Source organism: Lactuca sativa, chromosome 4 (genome assembly GCF_002870075.4).
Source record: "Lactuca sativa cultivar Salinas chromosome 4, Lsat_Salinas_v11, whole genome shotgun sequence".
Lineage (NCBI taxonomy): Eukaryota > Viridiplantae > Streptophyta > Magnoliopsida > Asterales > Asteraceae > Lactuca > Lactuca sativa.
This window is the reverse complement of record NC_056626.2, coordinates 234,211,788-234,224,358: the sequence shown is the minus strand read 5'-3', so window position 1 is coordinate 234,224,358 and position 12,571 is coordinate 234,211,788. Positions and strand designations below refer to the sequence as shown.

Genomic DNA, 12,571 nt, shown 5'->3' with positions numbered 1-12,571 from the left:
TGTAATAGGAATAGCAAGTACTATCTCCTAACTATACCTATAATAGTTACTAGAAATGTACAAATATCAATGAAGGTATACCTTTGCTAGCCAAAGGTACTGAACTGACTAAGGGCACTTTGATGTCTACATATGTATGCATGATATATAACTAATATTTAGACGACATTCGGACGGATAATCGATACCCTACCAGACCACATCCCAACAGGGAAAAGGAAATAAAGTGATTTAGCCTTCCTAAGTCCTTTAAACATTTATTATATAACTATACATATATGGGCATGCATTTGATAATATAAAAGCATAAAAGGAGCTTTGTAAAACCTTTGAAAAAGATTAATACCTAAGAAAACTTAGACTTAATGTCAGTTTATAAAATGGTTTGAAAGTATTTTGTTTGAATAAACAGTTTATGTATAAAGGAAACCTTTGTTTGAAATACATTTCTAACAGAGTTTGAAAAGAAGCCTACAGTGTATAAAGTAGTTTGATTAAGAGTTTTAAACATATAAAAATGTTTAAGAAAGTCATTTGAAGAAATTTGTTTGGTAAAACAGCTAACGTATAGTAAATCCATTTACATGCTAGTTATTAATCACATGTGATTGATATAATAACTAATCATGATTTAACTTGTATTCCCCCCCCCCCATAAAGCATTTGTAAAGGTTTAAAAACATTTAAAAGGTTAATTCAAGGGGTATGAACTCACCTATAGTGAGCGGATCGGATGTTAGTGTCGGACAAGGTGCTAGGTGTCAAGTGAGGACTTGAACACACACAATGGTCCTAGTTAACATATAATCAAACATATATGTATCTAATTAGTAAATTAATAACTAATTAATCAAGTTAAGACACCCTAGATCATAGAAACACTTTGATTCAAGTGCTACAGGTACGAAAGGGTTGCACCTAATGGTTGTATGACATGGCATTGGAGTTTATGACCCTTGAACCACCCCTTTATGGAGTTTACGGCCCATGACCATTTCCCCATGATTTTAGGGCCGTAAATTCATGGTAAAATGTGCCAAAATGTGTTTTGAGGTCTTACAAGTCATGATTGGGCATCAAATGATCAATTCCAAGCCTTAGGAAAGCATTAGGGGCATAATAAGACCACATTGTGGAGTTTACAGCCAAATGACCATATTCTTATGTGTTCACGGTTGTAAACTCTCTTAGGGACATGTTTTGATTGTTGTTTAAGGTCTTAAATGATGGGTTTTAGCCATAAGAACTTTCCTATGTGCGCATGCAAAACCCTAATGCTTGGATCTAGGCTTTCTAATAAACATGCTTTGAATCCAAGTCTTCTAATGACTAAATAGGTTAAATAACAACATTGAAACAGATCTAGAATCATACCTTTGAGTTCCTTGTTGATCTTGAGTCTTGGAGCTTCTAGAGTCACAAATGTCACTCCTCTAATGGCTTACAAACACCAAAGCAAGAAGAATGATTTAGGAGAGAGGAGAGGGGAGGAATTTCGACGAGAGGTTCCTTACTTTAGGTCAAGTGTTGAATTCCATCAGCCATAGGGTCTATTTATACTTTTAGACTCCTTAAGGATTACAGATAAGTCCCTATCAGATAATCTTCTCTTAAGGCTATCCAAATCCACTCCTAAGATAAGCCTTTGGACGATTTTGGCTATCCTAACACTCTTAGAATTCGTCCATAGCATATCCAAATGGATTTACACTCTAAAGTTTAACTATCAAACAATTGACAGTTTATACCCCTTTATTTAATTAATCTCTTTAAGTCACCAAATTAATTCTAATTAATTCTATGATTTATATTAATCAAATAACAAATATAATATTCATTATATTATTCCCATAATATATTAATAATATTTACTCTCTCTTAATAAATCGTCCTATCAAGTTGCTATGGTGAAGGCAACCAAAAAGGACCATGCACAACCGGATCAAATACTTCCCTAATATAGTTACAGCCTTAGACACTATTCCAACAGTCTCCCACTTGGATAAGTCTAGTAACTATACAAGTACAATTTGGTTTGAAATCGTAGCTCTCAAAGACGCTGTCAACTCTGATCTAATCAATCTTGTCCTTTAGATAAGGGAACGTACAGTCCTCTGTTAGATATCATGCTGACAATCCTATGGAATGGTTAGTCAAGCATTCAGGTTTCTCGATCTCTGATTTATTTGACATAGAACTTAATCGAACACATCAATTCAGTTCTGACCGGGCCCGGCACATAAGTCAAATCAAATCATCGAGCGACCGAGATATCGCTTTTACCTTCTTAGATAAAAGTTTACAGATAAACTTCGACTTATATGCATTTACTTACTCATTAACCAACTATACACAACAATACGTTTTATAACACCAAGTTACTGATGCGTTTTCGTATTATCAATGTACAATTAATTAACAAATAATAAACCATATATCTAGGTTTTAAGACTATATGATATTATCGTCTTGCGATCACCTTTTATATCGTATTCCATAAGGTGATTCCAGCAAGCGCGGGTTTATTCCAATGCTCAAAACTAGTTCATAAGCACTCATGAACATTGTAGCAATCCTTTGCTATGTCTAACACCATTTAGGCATTCTACACACCAATTCATGACAATCTTCATTCATATCTACTCCCAACATATGAACGATTGTGGACCATTTGAACAATTCGATTATTCCTAATAACCTCAATTATTCTGGAAGTCAAAACATGCAAAGTGAAACAATAGCTAAACAATTAACATAAGATAGTAACATTACTCATAAATAAAACTCCTTTATTTAATCATCAAATGTCAATTACATTTATCTATTACACGTTTCTAATACTATCTAATCTATGCTAATATCATCCTTCAGCCCAATACTCCTAGCATGCTGCAAGTGCTTAACCCTACTCAGTCCCTTCGTAAGAGGATCTGTTGGGTTATCTTCTGATGATATCCTCTTCACTACGAGTTGTCCTTCTTCTACACGATGTCTAATGAAGTGATACTTTCTGTCGATATGTCTTGATCTACCATGATCCCTCGGTTTCTTGGTCAAGGAAACCGCGCCTTCGTTATCACAGAAAATCTCCATTGGCTCCTTTATGGCAGGTACAACTGCAAGATCACTGATGAAGTTCTTTAGCCATATTGCCTCCTTCGACGCTTCGCTCGCTGCAATGTACTCTGATTCGCACGTTGAATCAGCTACGGTTTCTTGTTTGGAACTCTTCCATGTCACTGCTCCTCCATTTAGGGTAAAGACCCAGCCTGATTGCGAACGGTAGTTGTCCCTGTCGGTCTGAAAGCTGGCGTCACTATACCCTCGCACCTTCAAGTAATCACTCCCTCCGAGGACTAAGAACCATTCCTTCGTCCTCCGAAGGTACTTAAGGATGTTTTTCACCGCAATCCAATGTGCTTTGCCAGGATTCCCTTGATATCTGCTAACCATGCTCAAAGCGAAGGCTACATCAGGGCGAGTACAAGTCATAGCGTACATGATTGAGCCAACTGCGGAAGCGTATGGTACTCGGCTCATTTCTACTGTCTCAGCTTCGGTACTCGGACTTTGAGTCTTACTCAATTTGGCATTACTTTGTATCGGTAGTTCTCCCTTCTCTGAGTTTTCCATACTAAAACGTTTTAGTACCTTCTCTAAGTAAGTATTCTGACTAAGTCCAATTAGTCTCTTACTTCTTTCTCTTACTATCCTTATTCCCAAAATGTAAGAAGCCTCTCCGAGGTCCTTCATAGCGAAGCACTTCCCGACCCAGGACTTAACCTCCTGCAGAGTCGGGATGTCGTTTCCTATGAGTAATATGTCATCGACATATAGAACGAGGAAGCTTACTATACTCCCACTGGCTTTGACATATACACAAGATTCGTCTTCGCTTCGTACAAATCCAAACTCTTTGACTTTCTCATCAAAGCAAAGATTCCATCTGCGAGACGCTTGCTTAAGTCCATAAATGGACTTCTCAAGCTTACACACTCTATCCGGATGCTTCGGATCCACAAACCCCTCTGGCTGAGCCATGTAAACATCCTCAGCCAACTTTCCATTAAGGAAAGCGGTCTTGACATCCATTTGCCAAATCTCATAATCATGAAATGTGGCAATTGCTAGCATCACTCTAATAGATTTAATCTTCGCAACTGGTGAGAAGGTCTCATCATAGTCAACTCCGGGAGTTTGAGTAAAGCCCTTCGCGACCAATCGCGCTTTATATATGTGTACGTTTCCATCCACGTCGGTCTTCTTCTTGAAGATCCATTTGCACCCAACGGTCTTACGTCCGGGCACATAATCAACCAAATTCCAAACTTGGTTATCATACATGGATTGGATTTCGCTATCCATTGCCTCTTTCCATTTTGCAGACTCCGGGCCTGCCATGGCTTCCTTATAGCTATTAGGTTCATCAAGATTTATTAGTGTACCATCACTAATATACGTGTCCCCTTCGGTAGTAATATGAAAACCATAAAACTAGGGTAGAACTCTAACTCTATCGGAACGTCTAAGAGGTAAGGATTCGTCAATTGGTTCAACCGGAGTTTCCTCCTCGGGTTGAATGCCAGCGGTAGAGGTTCCTTCATCTATCGACTCTTGAATCTCTTCAAGTTCAATTTGCCTCCCACTGTCTCCTTGGCTTATGAGTTCTCGCTCTCGGAAAACTCCTCTCCTCGCAACGAAGACAACATTGTCCTTCGGTCTATAGAAGAGATATCCAAAGGATGTCTGCGGGTAACCGATGAAAATACATCGCTCACTTCGAGGTTCAAGCTTGTCGTGAGTATCTCGTCTTACGAAAGCCTCGCAACCCCAAACCTTGATATGTGCCAACGAGGGAGCTTTCCCTGTCCACATCTCGTGAGGTGTTTTGGCAACCTTCTTAGTAGGGACTCGGTTAAGGATATGGGCGGCAGTCTCTAAGGCATACCCCCAAAAAGAGATTGGCAGTGAAGCATGACTCATCATAGAGCGAACCATATCAAATAAGGTTCGATTACGCCTTTCTGCCACACCATTTAACTGCGGTGTCCTAGGAGGCGTCAATTGTGAAACTATTCCACACTCCTTGAGATAATCGTGGAATTCAAGACTTAGGTACTCTCCTCCTCGATCGGATCGAAGCATCTTGATTTTCCTGCCCAATTGATTCTCCACTTCATTCTTGAACTCTTGGAATTTTTCAAAAGTGTCTGACTTTTGCTTGATTAAGTAGATATACCCACATCTACTATAGTCATCGGTAAAAGTCACATAGAAGCGGTTCCCATCCTTCGTGGTTGATCTAAGTGGTCCACATACATCGGTATGTATTAGGTCCAATAGGCCCTCGCCCCTTTCACATGTATTTGTGAAGGGTGACTTAGTCATCTTTCCAAGTAAACAAGACTCGCATGTGTCATCTTCCCTAAGGTCGAATGACTCCAACACTCCATCCTTTTGGAGTTGGGCTATGCGTTTCTTGTTGACATGTCCAAGACGACAATGCCACAAGGATGCTATATCCATACTAGTGGAAGAATCAATATTTAAAACATCATTTCCTAAGTTATCAACAATCATAACGGTTTCATATATTCCATTACATGGTATAGCTTCAAAGTAAAAGACACCATTTAGATAAGCCAAAATAGAACCATTCTCATTATTAAAAGAAATTCTAAAACCTTGTCTATATAAACCATGAAATGAAATGATGTTTCTAGCCATTTCTGGGGAATAGCAACAATTGTTCAAATCTAAAACCAAACTATTCCTAAGCACTAAAGAATACACTCCAATCTTGGTCACATGCGACGATCTTCTGTTCCCCATGATTAGATTGATCCTTCCTTGCTCCACATCCCTACTTCTTCTTAGTCCCTGCACATTAGAACAAATGTGATAACCACAACCAGTATCAAGAACCCAAGAAATAGCATGATTAGAATCGTTAGATTTGATTGTGTATATACCTGCGAAAGATGGCTTGATCTTTCCCTCTTTGATTGCTTGTAGGTAATCCGGGCAGCTTCTCTTCCAATGTCCTATCTTGTGGCAGTGGTGGCACTCTGCCTCCTTCGGGTTAGAGCAGGGCTTGGCGGGATCAACTTTGGCCCCACTAGAAGAGGCACCATCTCGGGCTTTCACCTTGCGATAGTTCTTCGATGAAGCTTTCCTCTTCTTTCCCTTTCCTTGACCAATAGCCAAGACAGGAGCAGCGGGCAGATTGGGAGTAGGTGCAACAGACTTGTCCATGAAGTTGCTCTCAGCGACTCTCAAGAGACCTTGGAGTTTGCTTAGGGTGACCTCTTCTTTGTTCATGTGGTAGGTCATCCTAAATTGGTTGTACATCGGAGGCAAAGAGTGAAGCACCATGTCGATCGCCAAGTCTTCACCGAAGTCAACATTTAACTTGCGAAGGCGGTCGACATACCTTTGCATCTTTTGCAAGTGCACGGTAAGAGATTCTCCATGACCCATCTTCGCAGAAATCATGTTAGTGAAAATCTCATACCGCTCTTGTCTCGCGTTTTGGTGGTACCTCTCCAATAAATCTTGGTGCATCTCGTACGGGTACATGTCCTCGTAGGACTTTTGGAATTCGGAGTTCATGGTGGCGATCATGATGCAATGTACCTTCGTTGCATCTCGCTCATGAGTTTCAAAGGCAGTGATTTCGGCGGGAGTAGCAACTTTGGGGTTGATTTTCTCGAGCTTCTCATCGAGGACATACTCCTTATCCTCATAGCGAGCAATGGTGTGAATGTATCTTATCCATTCGCTAAAGTTCGTTCCATCGAAGGTGACCTTTTGGCAAAGGCTCATCAACGTGAAAGAACTAGCAGCAGCGTTGTTTGCGTTCGACATCTATAATTAGAAAAGGACAAAGATAGATTAGAATATGAATCCCTAATTATCACCCAATAAGAAAAATTAGGGCTAGGATCCAACAATAACATTTACATATTAGAAAAGGGATGCCGTAATCTAACATGCAAATAAATTGAAGGTAAGTGAATGATGATTCACTAATTCTCCATCATAAAACTTAAACTATTAGTCCTAAGTGTTTTTGAGAATTCCTAGGTTCGGATGAGATTCATTGAAACTATTCAATGGCATGTTTAAATCTCGATATGCCCCTCTCGTTTGTGACTGGGATGCCGAGGATCACAAAGCGAGTGTGAATTACCATGCAAATTCACATGGTGCCTTCATTGTAACGATCACCTATTCGATGTGCCGGTAAACCACACACGCTCCATCGAACTATGATAAACAATGAATCACCCTTTGCCACCTTCGCTTAGAACCAATTAGTGTGCCGGTAAACCACACACGCTCCACTAACATCTTAGCAAGGTGCAAAGTGTAATTTCATGGAATTGCATCAATTCACTTTTCCTAAAGTAACTAGGATTGGGAAATTTTAAAAATATGTGTAGTTACTTTGTATTTCTTATTATACTTTTAATGAGAGGATGAGGTTTCCCTATCCTACCCGTTCGGCTAACGACCCTCCACCAATGAAGCAAGCGGTGGGTGTGAGTGTACACCCATTAAGCGCCATTTTATAGGCCGCAACCTTATACCCAACTTATAGATCGGCTTCATGAATGAGGCCTACTAACGGTAAGACTAGCATTTAGTTATACATATATATATTATACTAGTAATATTATATTAGTATAGGGTTGTATTTTAAACCTTTTAAAATCTAGGGTTTTGAAATTTAAGTTGTCTAAATTAAAGCTTTTAATCACAAATATATATTTCAAAACTTGAGGGAAAGTTTTAAACATTTAAAACATGGAGGATCAAATAACAAATAATTCCAATTAACAATTAATATCCTAATTATCTATATTTGATTTTATTCAAGATTTCTTTTGAAGGATAATTACCAAAATAATTAAAATAATTAATTAATTATCATATTAGGAAATTAAATATTTTATTAGTTGATAAATACCTTTAACTAGATCAAGATAATAGTCATATATATCAAAAAATCGGATTTAGATTGATCTATTATGATTAAGGTAAGTTTAGATAAGATAATTACAAACAAATCCCGAATCTGGCCATTCCTGACGCCTGGACTCGCCGAGTGCACAAGGGGACTCGCCGAGTCAGGCCTACTCGCCGAGTCCACCTTGGGACTCGCCGAGTCAGTGACTCAGAAACCTAAAAAACGAATTTTGCAGGTTTGTTTCAGTTAATCAAGCAACAATTTAAAGAAAACCAAGCTAGGCTCTGATACCACTGATGGGTTTTAGCCATAAGAACTTTCCTATGTGCGCATGCAAGACCCTAATGCTTGGATCTAGGCTTTCTAATAAACATGCTTTGAATCCAAGTTTACTAATGACTAAATAGGTTAAATAACAACATTGAAACAGATCTAGAATCATACCTTTGAGTTCCTTGTTGATCTTGAGTCTTGGAGCTTCTAGAGTCACAAATGTCACTCCTCTAATGGCTTACAAACACCAAAGCAAGAAGAATGATTTAGGAGAGAGGAGAGGGGAGGAATTTAGACCAGAGGTTCCTTACTTTAGGTCAAGTGTCGAATTCCATCAGCCATAGGGTCTATTTATACTTGTAGACTCCTTAAGGATTACAGATAAGTCCCTATCAAATAATCTTCTCTTAAGGCTATCCAAATCCACTCCTAAGATAAGCCTTTGGACGATTTTGGCTATCCTAACACTCTTAGAATTCGTCCATAGCATATCCAAATGGATTTACACTCTAAAGTTTAACTATCAAACAATTGACAGTTTATACCCCTTTATTTAATTAATCTCTTTAAGTCACCAAATTAATTCTAATTAATTCTATGACTTATATTAATCAAATAACAAATATATTATTCATTATATTATTCCCATAACATATTAATAATATTTACTCTCTCTTAATAAATCATCCTATCAAGTTGCTATGGTGAAGGCAACCCAAAAGGACCATGCACAACCGGATCAAATACTTCCCTAATATAGTTACAGCCTTAGACACTATTCCAACATTAAACACTTCTAGGAAGGTTCAAGGTTGGCATCCAAGGCTTAGGAAGGGACTAATGTCCATTTTACCACTTAAAAAGGGGGTTACGGCGCAAGAACATCATTGGACATAAACTCCTTTGTTCTTGTGTTATTTGATGTTTTTCAAGTGTTATAAGGGTCATACTAAGCATACAAGAAGCTATAGCAAGTGCACTTACAAGATCGGAGCTCGATTGGGTGTTTAAGGTCCAAGAACACTAGTGTGTGTTCTTGGTGTTTTGAAGATCTAATGAAAATCAACAATTGAGTGGATAAAATGATGTATAATCACTAGTTGTTATGATATAACAACAAATCAAGCCAAGAAGTACTTATGTTTTCGGGAAATCGGGTGAAAGACGGGATGGTAGTTGAGAGTGTTTGGAGTTTGCTCTTGAGATTGCAAGTAAGAAATGAGGTGTTTTGGGGAGTAAACTCATGCTTAAGGCATGAGTTTATAGTTTTGGAAGGATTTACGGCCCAAACATAAAAGTTTGGCTGTGAATTTCCTAACTACATGGTACTTGCGGTTTTGGAATTTCAAGACTCGAGACGACACTTCCTTTGACCCGTTCGTTTAAAGAATAATTATTAAAATAATCAAACAAACTTTAAATTTGCTAATAATAAATAAAAGTAAACTTGACTTATAATTTGAAGTGATTGACTTTAGGGTTTGATCAAACGAAAATTTTGGGTTGTCACATCATCCCCCCGTTAAAGGGAATTTCGTCCCGAAATTAGAATTTAGGTAAAGGAGTAGGTATGAAAAATCGAGAAAGGAGGTGGGGAAACTTCCTAATTGATTGGTTCTCGCGCTATAAAGTGAATTCGGGTCCTCAGTTGGTATCCCAAGGAACCTTCACTAAGGGGTGGCGGCGTTGCTTCGTCCCCTTGACCACTCGGTCGAGGGTCACTATGCTTCTTCCACGTAGGCGGGGATCTCATTGATCTCGATCTCGTCAAGTGGGATTACGAGATTCCTGACGAAAAGGTACGTTTTCAAGTTCGAGAAGTGAAAGGTAAAATGTATGTTACTAAGCTCGCGGTGTAGGGTGGGTTTGTGAGTTACGGGACTGATTCTGGCAAGAATCTCGGAGGTCCTAACTATTCTGGATTTGGCTTACCACACTTTCTGAAGCGTAGCAAGCCTTCCCAGAGTGAGATTTCCAAAAGGATTTGGCCTCTCACTTGAAATTCCTAGGTTTTCTTCCTCTTTCTTGTCTTCCCAGTCAAGGGCCACTCCCTTCTGAGTCAAAGTCATAAGAGGTTTCGAAATTTGCGAGGAGTTCTGAATGACCTCTCGACAGTAGGTCAGCGAGACCTAGAATTTGGCGAATTCCTGTCGGCATCCTCGGTGCTGACAAATTCTCAGCGGTTTTGATTTTTTTGGCAGGGTCCTCAAGAATTCCCACATTACTAGTAATGTGTCTTAGGAATTCGACTCTTCAAATCTAAAAACTCGCATTTTAGAGAACTTCGCGTAAAGCTTCTCTGATCGTAATGTTTCCAGGGTTTGTTGTAGATGCTCTTTATGATTTCCTTCTTACTATGAGAGTAGATAAGTAAGTCATTTAAAAAGACAATGACGAACTGATCCAAGAAAGAACGGTGTACCCTATTCATTAAGTTCTTGAATACTACGGGTGTATTCGTCATATCCGAGAGGTATCACTACGGACTCTTAGTGTTCGCATCGAGTTTGGAAGATTGTCCTCGGGACACCCTTCACTAACACTCGTAAATGGTGATATTCAAATCTTAGGTTCATTTCTGAAAGGTACATCATTCCTTGAGGTTGGTCAATTGATTCATCTATGCGAGGCAGAGAGTGATGATTTCTAATGGAAGTCTTGTTGAGGTCTGCACCACGAGGACTTCCCAAATGTCACCCATACTAGTACTACTCTCGCCTATGCACGCTTAACTGCAGAGTTCTGATGGGATCCGGTGCATTAGTGTTGGTATTATCGCACCCCCTAGATTCTATCTTCTTGAAGAATAAGAGCAGAGCTCCCAAAGATGAGAAGCTTAGACTTTTCATTCTATTGTTGAGTAGTCGTTAAACTGTCCGGACTGTTCTTGCCTCATTTTGATTCAGGTCAAGAGAGGAGTTATTAAACATGAAAACTTAGCTCATACACGTGATGATATAATCAAGACGGGGCGGATAATAAAATGTGTGATTCCACTCTAGTCCCACATCCCAACGAGGAAAAGAAACTACGTTAGAAATCTCACATTCTATTGTCTACCAGGTCTTTGTTATATATAACTCAAGAACTTATAAGCAAGGGAATTCATGACAATACTCTTCTTACGAATCTTTTTCGATGAACTAAGATTTCCTAGTAAAGGCTACTATTGACCCTGGATGTACGTCGATCGTTCAATGAATGAGTAAGAGTATGTTTTCGAAGGTTTGACCTACATCCCTATGATGCAGTCCAAGTACGGAATGGAAGTATGTTCACAAAGGTTTGACCTACATCGCTATGATGCAGTCCTAGTAAGGAGTAGAAGTAAGTTCGTAGAATGGTCTCAAGACGTTTGTCGTTCAAGCCGAGGTATCGTTGGTTGGTGAATAACATGATCCAACCACTAAAAGAGACTTGGAAATGTCTCTGGAGTTAAATTACTATTGTCCAACGTCTTGACTAAAGCATGTTTCAGATAGACTCCAATGAAAGTATGATGAGAGTATTTGAACAAAAATGTGACATGGAAGTTAACCGACTGTCAACATCATCGATGTTTAAGATGTAATAAGTTCAGGGAAAATTTGACCTTGAAGAACGTCTTACATCATATCCGGAGTAGCAAAGTTTTAGCCGCATAAAGGCCTAACTAAAAGTACCTACAGTACAAGGCAGTTTCATAGAAAATGCCACATAGGACATAGACAGGAACACAGTTCCTTAAAACAAGAAAGAAATTATAGTATCTCCTACTGGTGACGATCATCCCTCTGGTGAACTCTTATCTCAGCCAGTTTACGTTCCATATCAAGCAGGTATCTTTCGTACACCCTCTGGCATACTTGGAGTTCTATGAATTCGGCTCGTGATTCAGCCAGTGCTTGAAGCAGGGTTTTATGGTCTCTTTCAGATCTCTTACGAGCATCTTCCAGAAGAATGGTGCGAAGGGTCTGCATTCTTGTATTGACGACAACTTCTGTGATTTGATGTAGAGCTGTCCTGCCTTGAATCTCATTTCGGGCCACTCTGCGGACCAGGATTTGGAAGATTCTGTCTGCTGAGCCCCTATTGCCCAAGTCATAAAAGCTTCGGTCTCCATTAAATGGCATGGGCCGATCATGTCCTTGGCTCGATGTTTCCAACCATTCTACCCAAGGAGACGTCGGGCCATGAAAAGCCGAACGAGGTTTAGGATTTGGAATGAGAGCTACCCGGGGTAGGTTCTCAACTTCGGGTTCGGAGTTGTCATCATCCGTGAGGTCTTCAGCATGGTGATCATTCAAACGAATCGGATGATCATTCTCTGGTTCTTCTCCAAACCAT

General features: G+C 39.3%; 1 pseudogene; it reads right to left on the bottom strand.

Moving 5' to 3' along the window:
- Window positions 1-10,910: 10,910 nt before the first annotated feature.
- On the bottom strand, window positions 10,911-11,028 carry LOC111881436 (5S ribosomal RNA; annotated as a pseudogene).
- Between the last annotated feature and the right edge of the window lie 1,543 nt (window positions 11,029-12,571).